Here is a 17,376-nt window from a genome sequence, read left to right as displayed (position 1 = left end):
TACCGTTCCCCTTATCTGAGCACATCCTAAATACTACCCATTCTTTAAGACCTGGTTCAAGTCCTATCACCTTCCTGAATGTCTATCCACTCATTCTAGCCATTTAAATGAGCTTACAATGCAATTTTTAGAGGAAGCCACAAGAACTGAGGTGGGAGGATGGGGAAGATGGCAAAATAGGAGGATCCTGACCTTACCTCATTTCACAGACTCACCGCAGCTACAATTACATATAACACAACTCACTCTGAAAACCACCTAAAAGACTGGTATAACAGCTCGTCTACAGATAAATATATAATGAAAAAGCCACATTGAAAAGGGTAGGAGGGGCAGAGATGGGGTCAGGATCCATACCTCTAGCCCAGCAGCCCCAAATGGGAGGGGATCATAGACACAGAAGTCCTCCAAGAGGACCAGGGCATCAAGCCCCAAATCAGGCTCCTCACCATCCTGGGTATCTGTACCAGGAAGATAATCCCCCTGGCTTTGACATCTGGCTTTGAAAATCAGTAGGGCTTAATTCCAGGAGACCTATAGGAAGCTGAGACTGTATTCCTATTTATTTTAAGTTTTTTAATTTATTTTGAGGGGGGTACAGAGAGAGAGGGAGAGAGGGAATCCCAAGCAGGCTCTGCACTGTCAGCGCAGAGCCCAACATGGGGCTCAAACCCACAAACCATGAGATTATGACCTGAACTGAAATGAAGAGTCAGACGCTTAACCGACTGAGCCACCCAGGTGCCCCTGTATTCCTATTTTTTTAAGTTTATTTATTTATTTTGAGAGAAAGTGTGTGTGAACGTATGCATGTGAGTGGGGGCAGAGAGAGAGGGAGAGGGGGAGAGAGAGAGAGAGAGAGAGAGAGAGAGAAATCTAAGCAGGCTCACTGCTGTCAGTGCAGAGCCCAATAAGGGACTTGATCCCGTGAACTGTGAGATCATGACCTGAGCTGAAATCAAGAATCAAACTTTTAACCGACTGAACCACCCATGTGCCCCAAGACTCTATTCCTATTAAAGGGTCAGTACATATATCACTTGCTCTGAGACCCAGCACAGAGGCAGAAGTTTGAAAAATACCTGAGTTATATATGAAGGAGATGTATGGACTAGTTTTTAGGTTTGTAGTAAAGTGGCAGAAATTTGTATGAACTTTCTCCAGGAATAGAAGTGCTGGTAGGAACTATTTTTATTGGTCTTGTTCAGTCTAGCTGGCCAGACACTTGTGGGAGCCAGTTCTGACACTCTCCATCTACCTTGAGAACACCTCTCCTTTGCCCTGGTGTTCCCCTGTGGTCCAGTCCCTTCCAACCTACTGACTTTGGAAGACTTCTTTCCAAAGCAGCTCCCACCATGCCACACATGGCAGACAGCTTTGTTCAGGACTGGTGTCCCTGGAATGCAACTACTCTCCTGCCATACCCAGCAAAGAGCCCTGGCCAGGACAAATGCCCATCCAAAGCACTGACTCCCCTGGGTTGGGGAAGCAGCCCTATCTACCAGCACAAGTGAAGCAGCTATAGCCAGGCCTCTCAGTCCGTCATGCCAGGGGCCAGCCCTGCCCACCAGTGCACCCAGAGTAGACATGACACAGTCACAACTAGAGGGTACACATAACTCATATAGGGAATACCCCTGGAATGCTGGGTTCTGGTGACCTAGGGGATTGAGCCACTGCACACTACAGGATGCCTTCTACAGAAGGTCACTGCTTTCAAGACCAGGAGGTATTGCTGACCTAATACACAGAAAAACACAGAGCATCAGGCAAAATGAGGAGTCAAGGAATATGTTCCAAATGAAAGAACAAGAAAAAAAGCTCAGAAAAACAACAAAATAAAATGGAGACGACTGATTTATTTGATAAAGAGTTCAAAGAAGTTGTCATAAAAATGCTAACTGGACTTGAGAGAAGAGTAGATGAACTTAGTGAGAATTTCAACAAAGAGATAGAAAACATTAAAAAGAAACAATCAGAGCTGAACAATACAATAACTCAAATGAAAAATACACTAGAGAAAATCAACAGCAGATTAGAGAAGGCAAAAAAATGAATCCACAATCTGGAAAATAGAGTGGTGGAAATCACCCAAACTGAAGAGCAAAAAGAATAAAGAATTTAAAAATTAGGGTAGATTAAGGGGATTTTGTGACAATATCAAGCATAATAACATTTGTATTATAGGGACAGAAAACCTGAAAGACTTCACCAAAATACTATTAGAATTAATAAATGCATTCAGTACAGTTGTGGAACACAAAATTAATATCTAAAAATTGGTTGTGTTTCTGTACACCAACAAAGTAGCAGAAAAAGAAATTTAAAAATAGTTCCAAGGGTGCTTGGGTGGCTCAGTCAGTTAAGCATTTGACTCTTGATCTCAGCTCAGGTCTTGATCTCAGTGTCATGAGTTCAAGCTCCACATTGGGCTCCACACCGGGCACAGAGCCTACTTAAATAAAAATAAAAATTAATAGGGGCACCTGGGTGGCTCAGTCGGTTAAGCGGCCGACTTCGGCTCAGGTCATGATCTCGCGGTCTGTGGGTTCGAGCCCCGCGTTGGGCTCTGTGCTGACAGCTCAGAGCCTGGAGCCTGTTTCAGATTCTGTGTCTCCCTCTCTCTCTGACTCTCCCCCATTCGTGCTCTGTCTCTCTCTGTCTCAAAAATAAATAAATGTTTAAAAAAAATAAAAAATAAAAAATAAAATAAATAAAAATTAATAATTAAAAAAGGGAAAAAAATGAAAATCCACTTGTGATCGCATTAAAATGAATAAAATACCTAGCAATAAATTAACCAAAGAGGTGAAAAATCTGTACTCTGAAAACTATAAGACAATGAAAAAAATTGAAGACAACAAAAATAAATGGAAAGATATACCATGTTCATGGATTGGAATAATTAATATTGTTAAAATGTCCATACTACCAAAAGCAATCTACAGATTCAATGCAGTCCTTAATCAAATACCAAGAGCATTTTTCACAGAACCAGAACAAAGAATCCTAAAACTTGTATGGAACAACAAAAGACCCTGAATAGCCAAAGCAATTTTGAGAAAGAAGAAGGAAAGCTGGAGGTATCACAACCTAGATTTCAAGATATACTACAAAGCTATACACACAAAGTGTGGTACTTGGCACAAAAACAGACACTCAGATCAATGGAACAGAATAGAGAACCCAGAAATGGACCCACAAACGTATGACCAGCTAATCTTTGACAAAGCAGGAAAGAATATACAATGGAATAAAGACAGTCTCTTCAGTAAATGATGCTGGGAAAACTGGACAGCGACATGCAGAAGAATGAACCTGGACCATTTTCTTACACCATACACAAAAATAAACTCAAAATGGATGAAAGACCTGAATGTAAGACAGGAAGCCATCAAAATCCTCAAGGAGAAAGCAGGCAAAAACTTCTTTGACCTCGGCTGCAGCAACTTCTTACTCAAAACGTCTCTGGAGGCAAGGGAAACCAAAGTAAAAGTGAACTATTGGGACCTCATCAAGATAAAAAGCTTCTTCACAGCAAAGGAAACAATCAGCAAAACTAAAAGGCAACCGACAGAATGGGAGAAGATATTTGCAAATGACATAGCAGATAAAGGGTTAGTATCCAAAATCTATAAGGAACTTATCAAACTCAACACCCAAAAAACAAAGAATCCAGTGAAGAAATGGGCAAAAGACATGAATAGACACTTCTCCAAAGAAGACATCCAGATGGCCAACCGACACATGAAAAAATGCTTAACATCGTTCATCATCAGGGAGATAAAAATCAAAACCACAACGAGATATCACCTCACACCTGTCAGAATGGTTAACATTAACAACTCAGGCAACAACAGATGTTGGCAAGGATGCGAGAAAGGGGATCTCTTTTGCACTGCTTGTGGGAATGCAAATTGGTGCAGCCACTCTGGAAACAGCATGGAGGTTCCTCAAAAAGTTAAAAATAGCACTACCCTACAACCCAACAATTGCACTACTAGGTATTTATCCAAGGGATACAGGTATGGTGTTTCGAAGTGGGCACATGCACCCCTATGTTTATAGCAGCACTATTAACAATAGCCAAAGTATGGAAAGAGCCCAAATGTCCATTGATGGATGAATGTATAAAGGTGTGGTATATATATATACAATGGAGTGTTACTCGGCAATCAAAAAGAATGAAGTCTTGCCATTTGCAACCATGTGGTATTATGCTAAGCGAAGTAGTTGGAGAAAGACAAATATCATATGATTTCACTCATATGAAGACTTTAAGACACAAAACAGATGGACATAAGGTAAGGGAAGCAAAGATCATATAAAAACAGGGAGAGGGACAAAACATAAAAGACTCTTAAACATAGAGAACAAACAGAAGTTTCCTGGAGGGGCTAAATGGGTAAGGGGCATTAAGGAATCTACTCCCGAAATCATTGTTGCACCATATGCTAACTAACTTGGATATAAATTGAAAAATAAAGAAATTATTAAGAAACAAACAAACAAACAAACAAAAACTCAGTGTGGTACCGCCACAAAAATAGACACATAAATCAACAGAACAGAATAGAAAGCCTAGAAATAAACCCGTGCTTATATGGCCAATTAATCTATGACAAAGGAGGCATGAATATATGATGGAGGAAAAGACAGTTTCTGCAATAAATAGTGCTGGGAAAACTAGACAGCTGCATGCAAAAAAATGAAACTGGACCACTTTATTATGTCATACATAGAGATAAACTCAAAATGGGTTAAAGACCTAAAGGTGTGACCTGGATCCATACACCTCTTAGAAGAAAACATGGGTAGTAATTTCTTTGACATCAGCCTTAGCAGTATTTTTTTGGATCTGTCTCTTCAGGAAAGGGAAATAAAAGCAAAAATAAACTATTGGGACTGTACCAAAATAAAAAGCTTTTTCTATTATCCAAAGGAAATGAAAACACTAATTCGAGAAGATATATGCATCCCTATGTTTATTGCAGCATTATTTACAATAGCCAAGATATAGGAGTAACCTAGTGTCCATCAATAGATGATTGAGTGAAGAAGTGGTATATATGTACAATGGAATTTTACTCAGCCATGAAAAGGAGTGAAATCTTGCCTTTCCCAATAACACAGAGAGACAGGCAAGGTATTTTGCTAAGTGAAATATATCAGTCAGAGAAAGACAAATATCATGTGATTTCACTTACATGTGGAAATCTAAAAACAAAACAAATGAATAAAAGAAGTAACAAAAGAAATTGAAGCAGACTCCTAAATACAGAGAACAAACTGGTGTCTGCCAGAGAATACCTAATTCATTCTGTGAGGTCAGCAGTACCCTAATACCAAAACCAAAGACATCACAAGAAAAGAAAATTATAGGCTAATATTTCTCATGACACAGAGCAAAAATCTTCAATGAAATATTAACAAATAAAATTCAATAATGTGTTAAAAAATTACATGCCAAAACTAAGTGAAGTTTACTCCAGGTATGCAAAGCTGATTCAACCTTTGAAAATAAATTCATGTAACCCATCATATCTACAAGTTAAAAAAGAAAATTCATATGATCATATCATAGATGCAGCATCTGACAAAATCTAATACCCAGTCATGATAAAAACTCTCACCAAACTAGGAATAAAGGGGGAATTTCCCACCTTTGACTTAAGAAATCCACAAAACACCTAAGGTAATGTCATACTTAATAGTGAGAAACTAGAAACTTTCCTGCTAAGATCAGGCACAAGGTAAATATGTCCCCTCTTACTACTCCCTTTCAACCTTGTAATGAAAGACTTAGCTAATGCAATAAGACAAGAAAGGGAAATAAGAGGTATACAGATAAAGAAAAAAGAAATAAAACTGTCTTTGTTCACAGATGGCAGGATTACTTATGTAGAAAATCTGAAAGAATTGACAAAAACAGCTTTTGCAATGAAAAAGCAATTGTAGCAAAGCTACAGGATATAATGTAAATATACAAACAATGAATATATATTAACAGTGAACAAGTAGAATTTGACATTAAAAACATTACCATTTCGGGGCGTCTGGGTGGCTCAGTCAGTTGAGTGTCCAACTTCAGCTCAGGTCATGATCTCGCGGTTCGTGAGTTCGAGCCCCACGTCGGGCTCTGTGCTGGCAGCTTGGAGCCTGGAGCCTGCTTTGGATTCTGTGTCCCCCTACCTCTCTGCCCCACCCCTGCTTGTGCTCTGTCTCTCTCTGTCTTTCAAAAAATGAATAAACATAAAAAAATTTTTTTAAACATTACCATTTGCATTAACACCCCAAAATGAAATAATTAGGTATAAATTTAACAAAATATGTACAAGATCTATTTGAAGAAAACTATAAATCTCTGGTGAATGCAATTTAATAACTAATAAATGGAAAGATATTACATACTTATGGCTAGGAAGACTCAATATTATCAAGATGTCAGTTCTTTACAACTTGATGTATAGATTCAATGCAATTCCAGTAAAAATCCTAGATATTTTGTGGGTATCAACAAATTGATTGTAAAGTTTAAATGGAGAGTTAATTAAGAGACTTAGAATATTCAATACAATATTGAAGGAGAAAAACAAAGTCAGAAGATTGACAGCATCTGACATATAGACTTGTTATAAACTGTGGTATAGGCAAAATAACAAATAAATCAATGGAACAGATTAAAGAGCTCCAAATTAGACCCAAGTAAATACAGTCAACTGATCTTTGAAAAAGGAGCAAAAGGCAAGAAAATGCAGCAAAGATAACCTTTTCAACAAACGGTGCTGGAACAACTGGAATGTTCACATGTAACAATACAAATCGAAACACAGACTTTATACCCTTCACAAAAATTAACTAAAAACAGATCACAGACTTAGTATAAAATGCAAAACTATAAAACCCTTAGTAAAAACATAGGATAAAATCTACATGACCTTGGGTATGGTGATGACTTTTTAGGCACAACACCAAAGATACAATCCATGAAAAAAAGAATTTATAAATTGGACTTCATTAAATTTAAAAACTTCTATGAGGGGGCGCCTGGGTGGCTAAGGCGATTGAGCGTCTGACTTCGGCTCAGGTCATGATCTTGCAGTTCATGAGTTCAAGCCCTGCGTTGGGCTCTGTGCTGACAGTTCGGAGCCTGGAGCCTGCTTCCGATTCTGTGTCGCCTCTCTCTGCCCCATCTCTGCTCATCCTCTGTCTCTCTCTGTCTCTCAAAGATGAATAAATGCTAAGTAAAAATTTAAAAACTTCTACTATGTGAATAGTATGTGAAGAGAATGAGAAGAGAAGATACAGAGTAGGAGAAAATATTTGTAAAAGATATATATGAAAAAGGACTGTTTTCCAAAATATACAGAGTTCTTACAACTCAACAATAAGAAAACCAACGACCCAACTAAAAAAAATGGCAAAAGATATATGAACAGACACCTCAGCAAAAGAGATATACCAGATGTCAAATAAGCATATGAAAAGATGCTCCTCATTATATGTCAAAAGGGAATTTCAAATTAAAACAGCGATGAAATATCACTGCACATTTATTAGAACAGCCAAAATTCAAAATGCTTACAATACCAAATGTTGGTGAAGATGTGGAGCAACAGGAACTTTCATTCATTGCTGCAGGGGATGAGAAATGGTACAGTCACTTCGGAAGACTGGAGGCTGCTTAAAAACCAAACATGGTCTTAACATACAATCTAGCAATCATGTTCTTTGGTACTTATCCAAAGGAGTTGAAAACCTATGCTCACACAAAAATTTGCATTCAGATGTTTATATCAGCTTTATTTGTAATTGCCAAAACTTGATGTCCTTTTGTAGGTGAAAAGATAAACTGTGGTACATCTAGAAAATGAAATATTGTTCAGCTCTAAAAACAAATGAGTTATCAAGTCATGAAAAGATATAGAGGAACCTTTTATATATATGAGTAAGTGAAAGAAATTAATCTGAAAAGGCTACATACTATGATTCCAACTATATGGCATTCTGGAAAAGGCAAAACTATGGAGACAGTAAAAAGACGAGTGGTTACCAGAGGTCAGAGGGGAAAGAAGGGATGAACAGGCAGAGCACAGAAATTTTTTAGGGTGGGGCAACTGGCTGCCTCAGTCAGTGGAGCTTGCAACTCTTGATCTCAGCATTGTGGGTTGGAGCTCTACACTGGGTGTAGAGATTACTTAAAACTTTAAAAAAAATTTTTTTTTTTTTTTAGGGCAGTGAAGCTATTCTGTATGATATTATAATGGAAGATATATGTCATTAAACATGTGTCAAAAGTCATAGAATGTACAACACCAGGAATGAACCTTAATGTAAATATAGACTTTGGGTGATATTATATTAACTCTCCATTCCCTAGGATTTGTTGATATTATCATTTATTGTAGTTGTTATTTTTTGTTTAGTGACTTTCCTAATTTTGTTTTTAATTTTATTTTTAAGTAATCTCTACACCTGGGACGCCTGGGTGGCTCAGTAGGTTGAGCGTCCGACTTCGGCTCAGGTCATGATCTCACGGTCTGTGAGTTCAAGCCCCGTGTCGGGCTCTCTGCTGACGGCTCAGAGCCTGGAGCCTGCTTTGGATTCTGTGTCTCCCTCTCTCTCTGACCCTCCCCTGCTCATGCTCTGTCTCTCTATCTCTGTCAAAAATAAATAAAACATTAAAAAAAATTTAAGTAATCTCTACACCCAACACTCAAACTTACAACCCAGAGATCAAGAGTTGCATGCCCTATCAACTGAATTAGCCAGGCACCCGTTTAGTGACTTTTCTGAACTAATTCTGCAGTCTGTTCTTTGTTGTATGTAGCCCCTGAAGTATCTGTTATGGTAGCTTAGTGGTCACCTAATGATTGGCCACAGATTTTCTTAAATACTTGGAACCAAGGGATATCCCAGTCTTTGGAGAGAACCTATGTATATTTGTTGTGGCATGCATTCAACATTCACCAGTCACTTTACAACTCTGCCTTAGCCATCACGTCCTTCTTTCTTAGAACCTCAAAGTCAGGAGGGAGTGAGTTTAGGGCTTTCTTGAATCTTTCCTTAGCATCCACACTTCCCTGAGCATGCATTTAGCCTTTTAGATTTTCAGCTTTGTAAGCTTACAGGACACTCATAGCCCAGCCTTTCTGATTAATCTATTATTTACCCCAGCTATTATCTATCACAGCAGGAGCAGCAACCTAAGACATTATACTGTAAATGTTTTCAATAAATGCCCTGTGGGAAGGAGCTTTAGCATGAGGCTAGTCTGGAGTTAAGCAAAATAAAGACAAGCCTATATTTGAGGGAGCCAACAGGCAGTTTAGAACAAATACAGTTGACCCTTGAGCAACATGGGGGTTAGGGATGGTGAACCCCTCCGTCTCCCCCTGTGCAGTTGGGAATCCAGTTATAACTTTTGATTCCCCCAAAACGTAACTACTAATAGCCTACTACCATTGACCATAAGCCTTACCAGTAACATAAACAGTCAATTAACCCATATTTTGTATATGTATTATATACTATATTCTTACAACAAAGTAAGAAAAAAAAATAAGAAAATCATAATGAAGGGGTGCCTGAGTGGCTCAGTTGGTTGAGCGTCTGATTTCAGCTGAGGTCATGATCTGCGGTTCTTGAGCTCAAGACCTGCATCAGGCTTGCTGCTGTCAGCCTGTCAGTGCAGAGCCCACTTTGGAGCCTCTGTCCCCACCACTCTGCCCCTCTCCTGCTCACACTGTCTTTCTCAAAAAATAAATAAAACTTAAAAAAAATCATAATGAAAATACATTTATACTGTACTGTATTTATTGAAAAAAAAATCTGCGTGTAAGTGGTCCCATGCAGTTCAAGCCTATATTGTTCAAGGGCGAACGGCAATGAATTACAATTCTTTGCTTATGAGGTCTGTTTTGCTCCCTCTGGTATCAGGAATGCAGACTGTTATTTTTACAGCTACCACTGATCTGAGGAGCAAGGGATGGGGCTGGCATAGGTTAAAACACCATAAATTTTATAGTTCTTTAATAAAAAACAGCCATTTCTTCTGAGTATTGTATTTGACAAGTTGCTACAGGCCTTTCACTAATTTCCAAAATTACAAAAAAAGTTGATTCTGACATTTTTTCCCATTTTTCATTTCCTTTATGGGGGGGGGGTGAAATTTGGAGTATACTACTGTGCTATTTTCACTGATATCACCTCAGGTCATTTTTAACCCCAATAGTAGCCAGTCAAGGGCTAAGCACAATGTAGGTGACTAATACATCTTTTAGATCTTTTTGAGATTTAACTGACCAGAAAGTTCAGTTTTGTCTCCAGAAGTCAGTTCTTCATAGAATTTCTATCTTTCAGCATCTTGAAAAATCCAAGTTTATGGTGGCTGTGCAGTAAGTACTTGTCCAAAAATAGGCTGTACAGGTGTTCTAGGCAAGATCATATCCTGATAAGTTTCACCTCTAAGATGATCTTCAATTTTCAGATTCTTAAATTCTAAATAGTTAACTTACTTTCTGATAGTGCTCTTACAAACATGGTGAACATTCCTAAAACCTGCGGACTTTCTGCAAGAAGTGTGGCAAGCACCAACCCTACAAGTAAGGACAAGAAAAGCAAATATTCTCTTTATGCCCAGGGAAAGTGGCATTATGACAGGAAGCAGAGTGGCTTTGGTGGGCAGAGTAAGCTGATTTTCCAGAAAAAGGCTAAAACTACAAACAAGATTGTGCTGAGGCTTGAATGTGTTGAGCCCAACTACAGGTCTAAGAGAATGCTGGTTTTGAAGAGATGCAAACATTTTGAACTGGAAAGAGATAGGAAGAGAAAGGGCCAAATGATTCAGTTCGAGGCCTCATATTTTGTTACATTATGAAGACAATAAAATCTTGAGGTTATGTTAAAAAATAGTGAATGCAAATTCTCAGAAATGATTTACACCAACCAAAGTCAGTAAAAAACCCCCCTTAATTTATAAATCATAGTATCAATTTAGATAACCAACATCAGTCCATTTTTTGGGGGCGGGGGGGGGGGGGGGGCGGAGGGACACTGTTTCCTAGTATATAGTGCCCTTGGAAGAAACCAGGACAAAGAATTGCTTGGTGAGCATAGTGTAGAATAATGTAGTTGGGTGTTCTTGTAAAATATTTCTTCTAGACAGGGTATCAGAGATAACTTCCATCCCTAACTCTGATCCTCATTTGTGAAATGTTAATTACAGTACCTGCCTAAAAGTATTTGTGTTAGGATTAATGAAATTACACACATCCATGAACCATGATATCACTACAAATGACAAAAACCAATTCCATTTTACCTTAGACAAAAAGAAAAAGTCATAATTTACAGAATCCAAAGAATGGATGGACAACCAAACCATAGAAAGAGCAGAGATGCCATAACTTTCTCCCCATCCTTGTTTAACTTTATTCTGTGTGTCAACTCTGTTCCCTGCCACTACAGCCTGGTTTTCTTCACTTGTTGAAGAATATGGTCACTGACAACTCCTCCTACGCACTACATTTTATAATGTGGCTACTGGAGATTCTTTTTTAAAATTTTTGTCTCAATTCTTGTTAGAAAGTAGAAGGGTTCTGTTTGAATTAGTTATATGCTCAACTCTGACGAAATCAATTGTGGCCGAAAAACTGGGAATATGTAGGAACATGGGCATTTGCCCACAAAAGCCACAATGTTTAAGCTGACAGAGGAATAATGTGGCCAATTGTATTATTAACTTATTTGCTCCTCCCTTTCCATGTGTATGTATATGTGACTTGAAGTGTCCCTTTCCTTGTTAAGAGTATATATCCCCAATCCATCAAGGTTGAGCTTAGTCATATGATATCTTCTAGCCAATGAAGTGAAAGGACATGACATACAACACACTTGTGCAGAAGCTTTAAGAAGTATTGTGATTTTGGGGCGCCTGGGTGGCTCAGTCGTTTGAGCGTCCAACTTCGGCTCAGGTCATGATCTTGCGGTTTGTGAGTTCGAGCCCTGCATCAGGCTCTGTGCAGACAGCTGAGAGCCTGAAGCCTGCTTCAGATTCTGTGTCTCTCCATCTCTCGGCCCCTCCCCTGTTCATGCTCTGTGTCTCTCTGTCTCTCAAAAATAAATAAATGTTAAAAAAATTAAAAAAAAAAGAAGTATTGTGATTTTAGGGGTGCCTGGCTGGCTCAGTCATAAGGGTGTGTGACTCTTGGTCTCAGAGTCATGATTTCAAGCCCCACCTTGGGCCTAGAGATTAAACAAACAAACAAGCAAACAAACTTTAAAAAAAAAAAAAAAAGAAGAAGAGGCATTGTGATTTAGTAGCAGCTTTCCCCCATCCCTGCCATGAGAATGGGCAGGTCTTCTTCAGCCTGGAATCAGGATGAGACAAGACATGGTGCACAGCAGAGTCTTCTAAAAGCCTGAAGCAACACTGTAGGCAACTTATGATCTATACGTAATATAAGCAAGAAGGTACTTTGTTTTGTAAACCACTGAACTCCCAGTTGTTTGTTATATAGCATAACTCAGTGAAAGTTGACAAGTATAAGAAGTTCCCAGAAAAAGAGAGGGGAGATGCTGGCTGGTGAAATATTAAATCACTTAAACATTAAGTTACTTAATGCATTCAATAGACTTCCCTGGAGAAACACCAATAAATTCCAACTTTCCAACTCTCACTTTCAGTAAGTTACAAAAACTCCTCATAAAGATGAATTATAATATAGCTTCCCGCTACTATCTGAAAGCAGAATATTCCTATGAAAGCTGTGTAAGCTGAAATGGCATAAACTGAAGAATATTCCCTGTTTTCCAAAAGTCTGTGTTCCATCACTTTGCTTTTAGAAAAGACCTACATTAGTACCTATTTTCACAAACCAAAAGAAATCTGAAGAGGAGTTTATACCAATATGGTGAGAAAAATATGCCATTCATATTCCTTATATTTATCTATTCTATATGCTATTGGCCCAATTGGATTTGGGAAAGACTCCGGTCTTATTTATAAACCATTCCTTCGAATAGTGCTTGTCTAAAAAACAATACACCTTACCCAGGATTTTATTTTCCTCCACTATTAATTTCAGAGGATTCTCCCAATCAGAGTCTTGGCTGTTCTCTTCTCATTCAACATTTTGATTTGGGCACTTCTACCCTCTGCACACTTTCCATTTAGAATAATAACCACTTACAAAACTCAACCTACCAGTAGAATTAAAACCTCCAAATACAATTCTAGACCAGATCTTGCTTGTGAGCTCTAAATACATTTTCTTACCTTGTCACTGGACATCTTCACTTGATACTGATTGATATCTCACATACAGCCATTAAACTCATGTCTTTTTCTTCAATTCTGGTTGTTGTTGTTGTTGTTGTTGTTGATATTGTTGCCTGAACTGCCTATCCTGGTTGCCAGCACCATCATGTATCCAAGTCCCTATAGCTAAAAAGTTTTGGCATTCTCCCCTTTCCTTATGTCTTTGGTACTCCTATCATATAACTGTTTCAAGTTGATTAGATTCTGTTCTCTACACATCTTCCAAATCATCATTTCTCTGATCTTCCTACTATTGCCCTTAGCTTAGTTTACCACACATTTAATTGCTTTTTAAGTTCTAGTCACTATCTGAATGCTGGAGATAAGGAATGAATAAGGGTATACTTCCTAAGGCCTAGAACTCACTTTTTAGTCAGAAACACAAACATATCATTTCACTTATATAATTGGGTAAGTGTTAAGATAGAGTTATAGATGGGAGATCATAAGAAATCAAAGAAATATAGGGGAGGGACCAAGATGGCGGAGCAGCATGGAAGTTTTTTGCGTCTCTCATCCCTGAAATACAGCTAGATCAACACCAAACCATCTTGTACACCTAGAAAATTGATCTGAGTATCAACTCAACAATCTACATAACTTGAACCACAGAAGTCAGCAGGTACACGGCATGGAGAAGTGAACTGGGAAAGAGAGAAGCTGCAGAGGGTAAAGAGCTGTTTTTGCTTTTAGAGAGAGGATGGAGACAGGGGGTAGAGTACTGGAAAGGCATTTTCCCCTACCCCAAAAGTGGCTGGAGAGAAAAAGAAAGACTGAAAACACCCTAAGGGAATTAACAAGGGATAAAGAAGAGGGTTTGGATACCATTAAGACTATGAACAGGGGAGTGCAGAGTCTGAAACTCTGCAGCTCGATACCTGGTGGAGCTCTGGTGGGAAGGGCGAATCCCCAGGAGCAGAAAGTGAGGTCCAAGGGGTCCGAGGGCCACACGGGGAGGCAGTTCCCTCCTGAGAGGACATTTGTGTGTGGCCTCCCCACAGGCAAAGGTCCCAGAGGACCCCGGAAAATGGCCATGTTTGCTGGTGTTGGAACAAGGACATTAAGAAATGGTGAAGCCAGACACCAGATGTATATTGCAATTTACCATAATCCCTGAAAGGCCTCTGCTATGCAATTGCATGAACCTTTTCTGGGGTGGACTGGCACCTGGCCCCAGTCTCTGGGCATCTTCAGTGGTGTGGTCATGTGACTATTCCTGGGGGTGGGCCAGCCCCGGATATTGTTTGGCAAGACCCTCCTCCAGAAGGTCTGAGCAGGTTAAAGCCACAGGGCCTCAAAAGTGAGGGGTTTGGAAACATAGCCCCATCTGAGATAAAACTCAGGAGGCAGGTGCCACCTGGCAGGCTGATGACTTGGTTATTGATAGGGTAGAAGCGGGGAGTGGATGAAAGCCAGAGACAAAGGAGGGGTGCTTGATTGTTGGTTGGCAAGAGCACAGAATTCTGATACCAGACATTGGGTAGCTGGGTGACACCATTTTCACCTCTCTCATGCATATGCATACATGCATACATGTGCCACAAGGTATAGCCCTGATAAACAAAGCAGGGCCATCTAATGGAGAATGGAGTCATTACACCAAGCCCCATCCAACTGGACCAACCATGCTCTAGAGGAACACCACAAGTCTCTCTGCCTGCTTAGTTTACAGACTATAAAGTGCTTCATAGTTTGACTTCTAGGGGAAACTGGATGTAATTTCAATCATATTCCATTCCATTTGTCAGTCCATCTATTCAATTTTTTTCTTTTTCTTTTCCTTTCTTATTGTTGAATACAGAGGGAAAAAATTATTTTTATTTTCCTTTTTAATAAAAAAGATTATTATTGAATTTTTTCAACGATATTTTTTAATTTTTTGAAAATTTTATTCTATTTTACTTTCATTTCATTTTATTCTATTTTATTGTATTCATTTAATAAAAATTTTTTTAATGTTTATTTTTGAGAGAGAGAGAGTGCAAGCAGGGGAGGGGCAGAGAGAGAAGGAGACACAGAATCCAAAGCAGGCTCCAGGCTCTGAGCTGTCAGCACAGAGCGTGAAATGGGGCTCAAGCCCACAAGCTGTGAGATCATGACCTGAGCCAAAGTCTGTCACTTAACCGACTGAGCCACCCAGGCACCCCTATTATAGTCATTTTTTAAAATTTTTCAAATGTTTTCCTTTTCTTTTCTTTTCTTTTCTTTCCCTTTTCCTTCTATTCTATCAAGCTTTTTTCAACATCAGATGATAACACACCTAGGATCTAGCATCCTTTAGCTGATTTTTTTTGTTCTTTTTAAGTTTAATTTTATTATTTTTCTTCCTCCAAAATGACAATACAAAGGAATTCACCCCAAAAGAAAGAACAGAAAGAAATGACAGCCAGGGACCTAATCAACAGGGATACAAGCAAGATGTCTGAACCAGAATTTAGAATCATGATAATAATACTACTACCTGGGGTTGGAAAATAAAATAGAATCTCTTTCTGTGGCTATAAAGGAAGTAAAATTTAGGCAGGACGAAATTAAAAATGCCATAACTGAGCTGCAATTTTGAAAGGATGCCACAGTGGCAAGGATGGATGAAGCAGAGCAGCCAATCAGTGATACAGAGGACAAACTTATGTAGAAAAATGAAGCAGAAAAAAAGGGGGAGACTAAGGCACAAGAGCACGATATAACAATTAGAAAACTCTGTGACTCATTAAAAAGGAATAATATCCGAATCATAGGGGTCCCAGAAAATGAAGAGAGAGAAAAAGGGGTAGAAAGTTTATGTGAGCAAATCATAGTGGAAAACTTTCCTAACTGGCGAAAGACACAGACATCAAAATCCAGGAAGCACAGAGGACTCCCATTAGATTAAACAAAAACTGACCATCAGCGAGGCATATCATAGTCAAATTCACAAAATATACAGACAAAGAGAGAATCATGAAAGCAGCAAAGGAAAAAAAAGTCCTTAACCTACAAGGGAAGACAGATCAGGTTTGCAACAGACCTATCCACAGAAACTTGGCAGGCCAAAAAGGAGTGGCAGGATGTATTCAACGTGCTGATTCAGAAAAAAATATGCAGCCAAGAATTCTTTAGCCAGCAAGGCTGTCATTGAAAATAGAAAGAGAGATGAAAAGTTTCCCAAACAAAAACTAAAGGAATTTGTGACCACTAAACCAGCGCTGCCAGAAATTTTAAGGGGGACTCTCTGAGGGGAGAAAAGATGAAACAAAACAAAATAGCAACAAAGCAACAAAGCAACAAAGACTAGAAAGGACCGGAGAACACCACCAGAGACTCCAACTCTGCAGGCAACACAATGGCAGTAAATTTGTATCTTTCAGTACTCACTCTAAATGTCAATGGACTAAATGCTCCAATCAAAATACATAGAGTAACAGGATGGATGAGAAAACAAGATCCATCTATATGCTGTTTACAAGAGACCCTCTTTAGACCTAAAGACACCTTCAGATTGAAAGTAAGGGGATGGAAAACCATCTATCATGCTAATGGTTGCCAAAAGAAAGCCAGACTAGCCATATTTATATCAGACAGTCTAGATTTTAAAATAAAGACTGTAACAAGTGATGAAGAAGGGCATTATATCATAATTAAGGGGTCTATCCACCAAGAAGACCTAACAATTTTAAACATCTATGCCCCAAACGTGGAGAACCCAAATATATACACCAATTAGTCACAAACATACAGGAACTCATTGATAATAATACCATAATAGTAGGGGGCTTAAACACCCCACTTACAGCAATAGATAGATCATCTAAACCAAAAATCAACAAGGACACAATGGTTTGAATGACACACTGGACCAGATGAATTTAACAGATATATTCAGAACGTTTCATCCTAAAGCAGCAGAATACACATTCTCCTTGGGCGCACATGGAACATTCTCCAGAATAGATCACATACTGGGACACAAATCAGCCCTTAACAAGTACAAAAAGATTGGCATCATACTGTGCATATTTTCAGACCACAATGCTATGAAACTCAAAATCAACCACAAGAAAAAAATTGGAAAGACA

At 38.8% G+C, this 17,376-nt stretch overlaps 1 pseudogene; it reads left to right on the top strand.

The window, feature by feature from the left end:
* Nucleotides 1-10,540: 10,540 nt before the first annotated feature.
* Nucleotides 10,541-10,879, top strand: LOC132692993 (large ribosomal subunit protein eL42-like; annotated as a pseudogene).
* Nucleotides 10,880-17,376: the final 6,497 nt, after the last annotated feature.

Source organism: Panthera onca, chromosome B1 (genome assembly GCF_046562875.1).
Source record: "Panthera onca isolate mPanOnc1 chromosome B1, mPanOnc1 haplotype 2, whole genome shotgun sequence".
Taxonomy (NCBI): Eukaryota; Metazoa; Chordata; class Mammalia; order Carnivora; family Felidae; genus Panthera; species Panthera onca.
The sequence above is the reverse complement of the archived record's forward strand: the minus strand, read 5'-3'. Positions and strand labels throughout refer to the sequence as shown.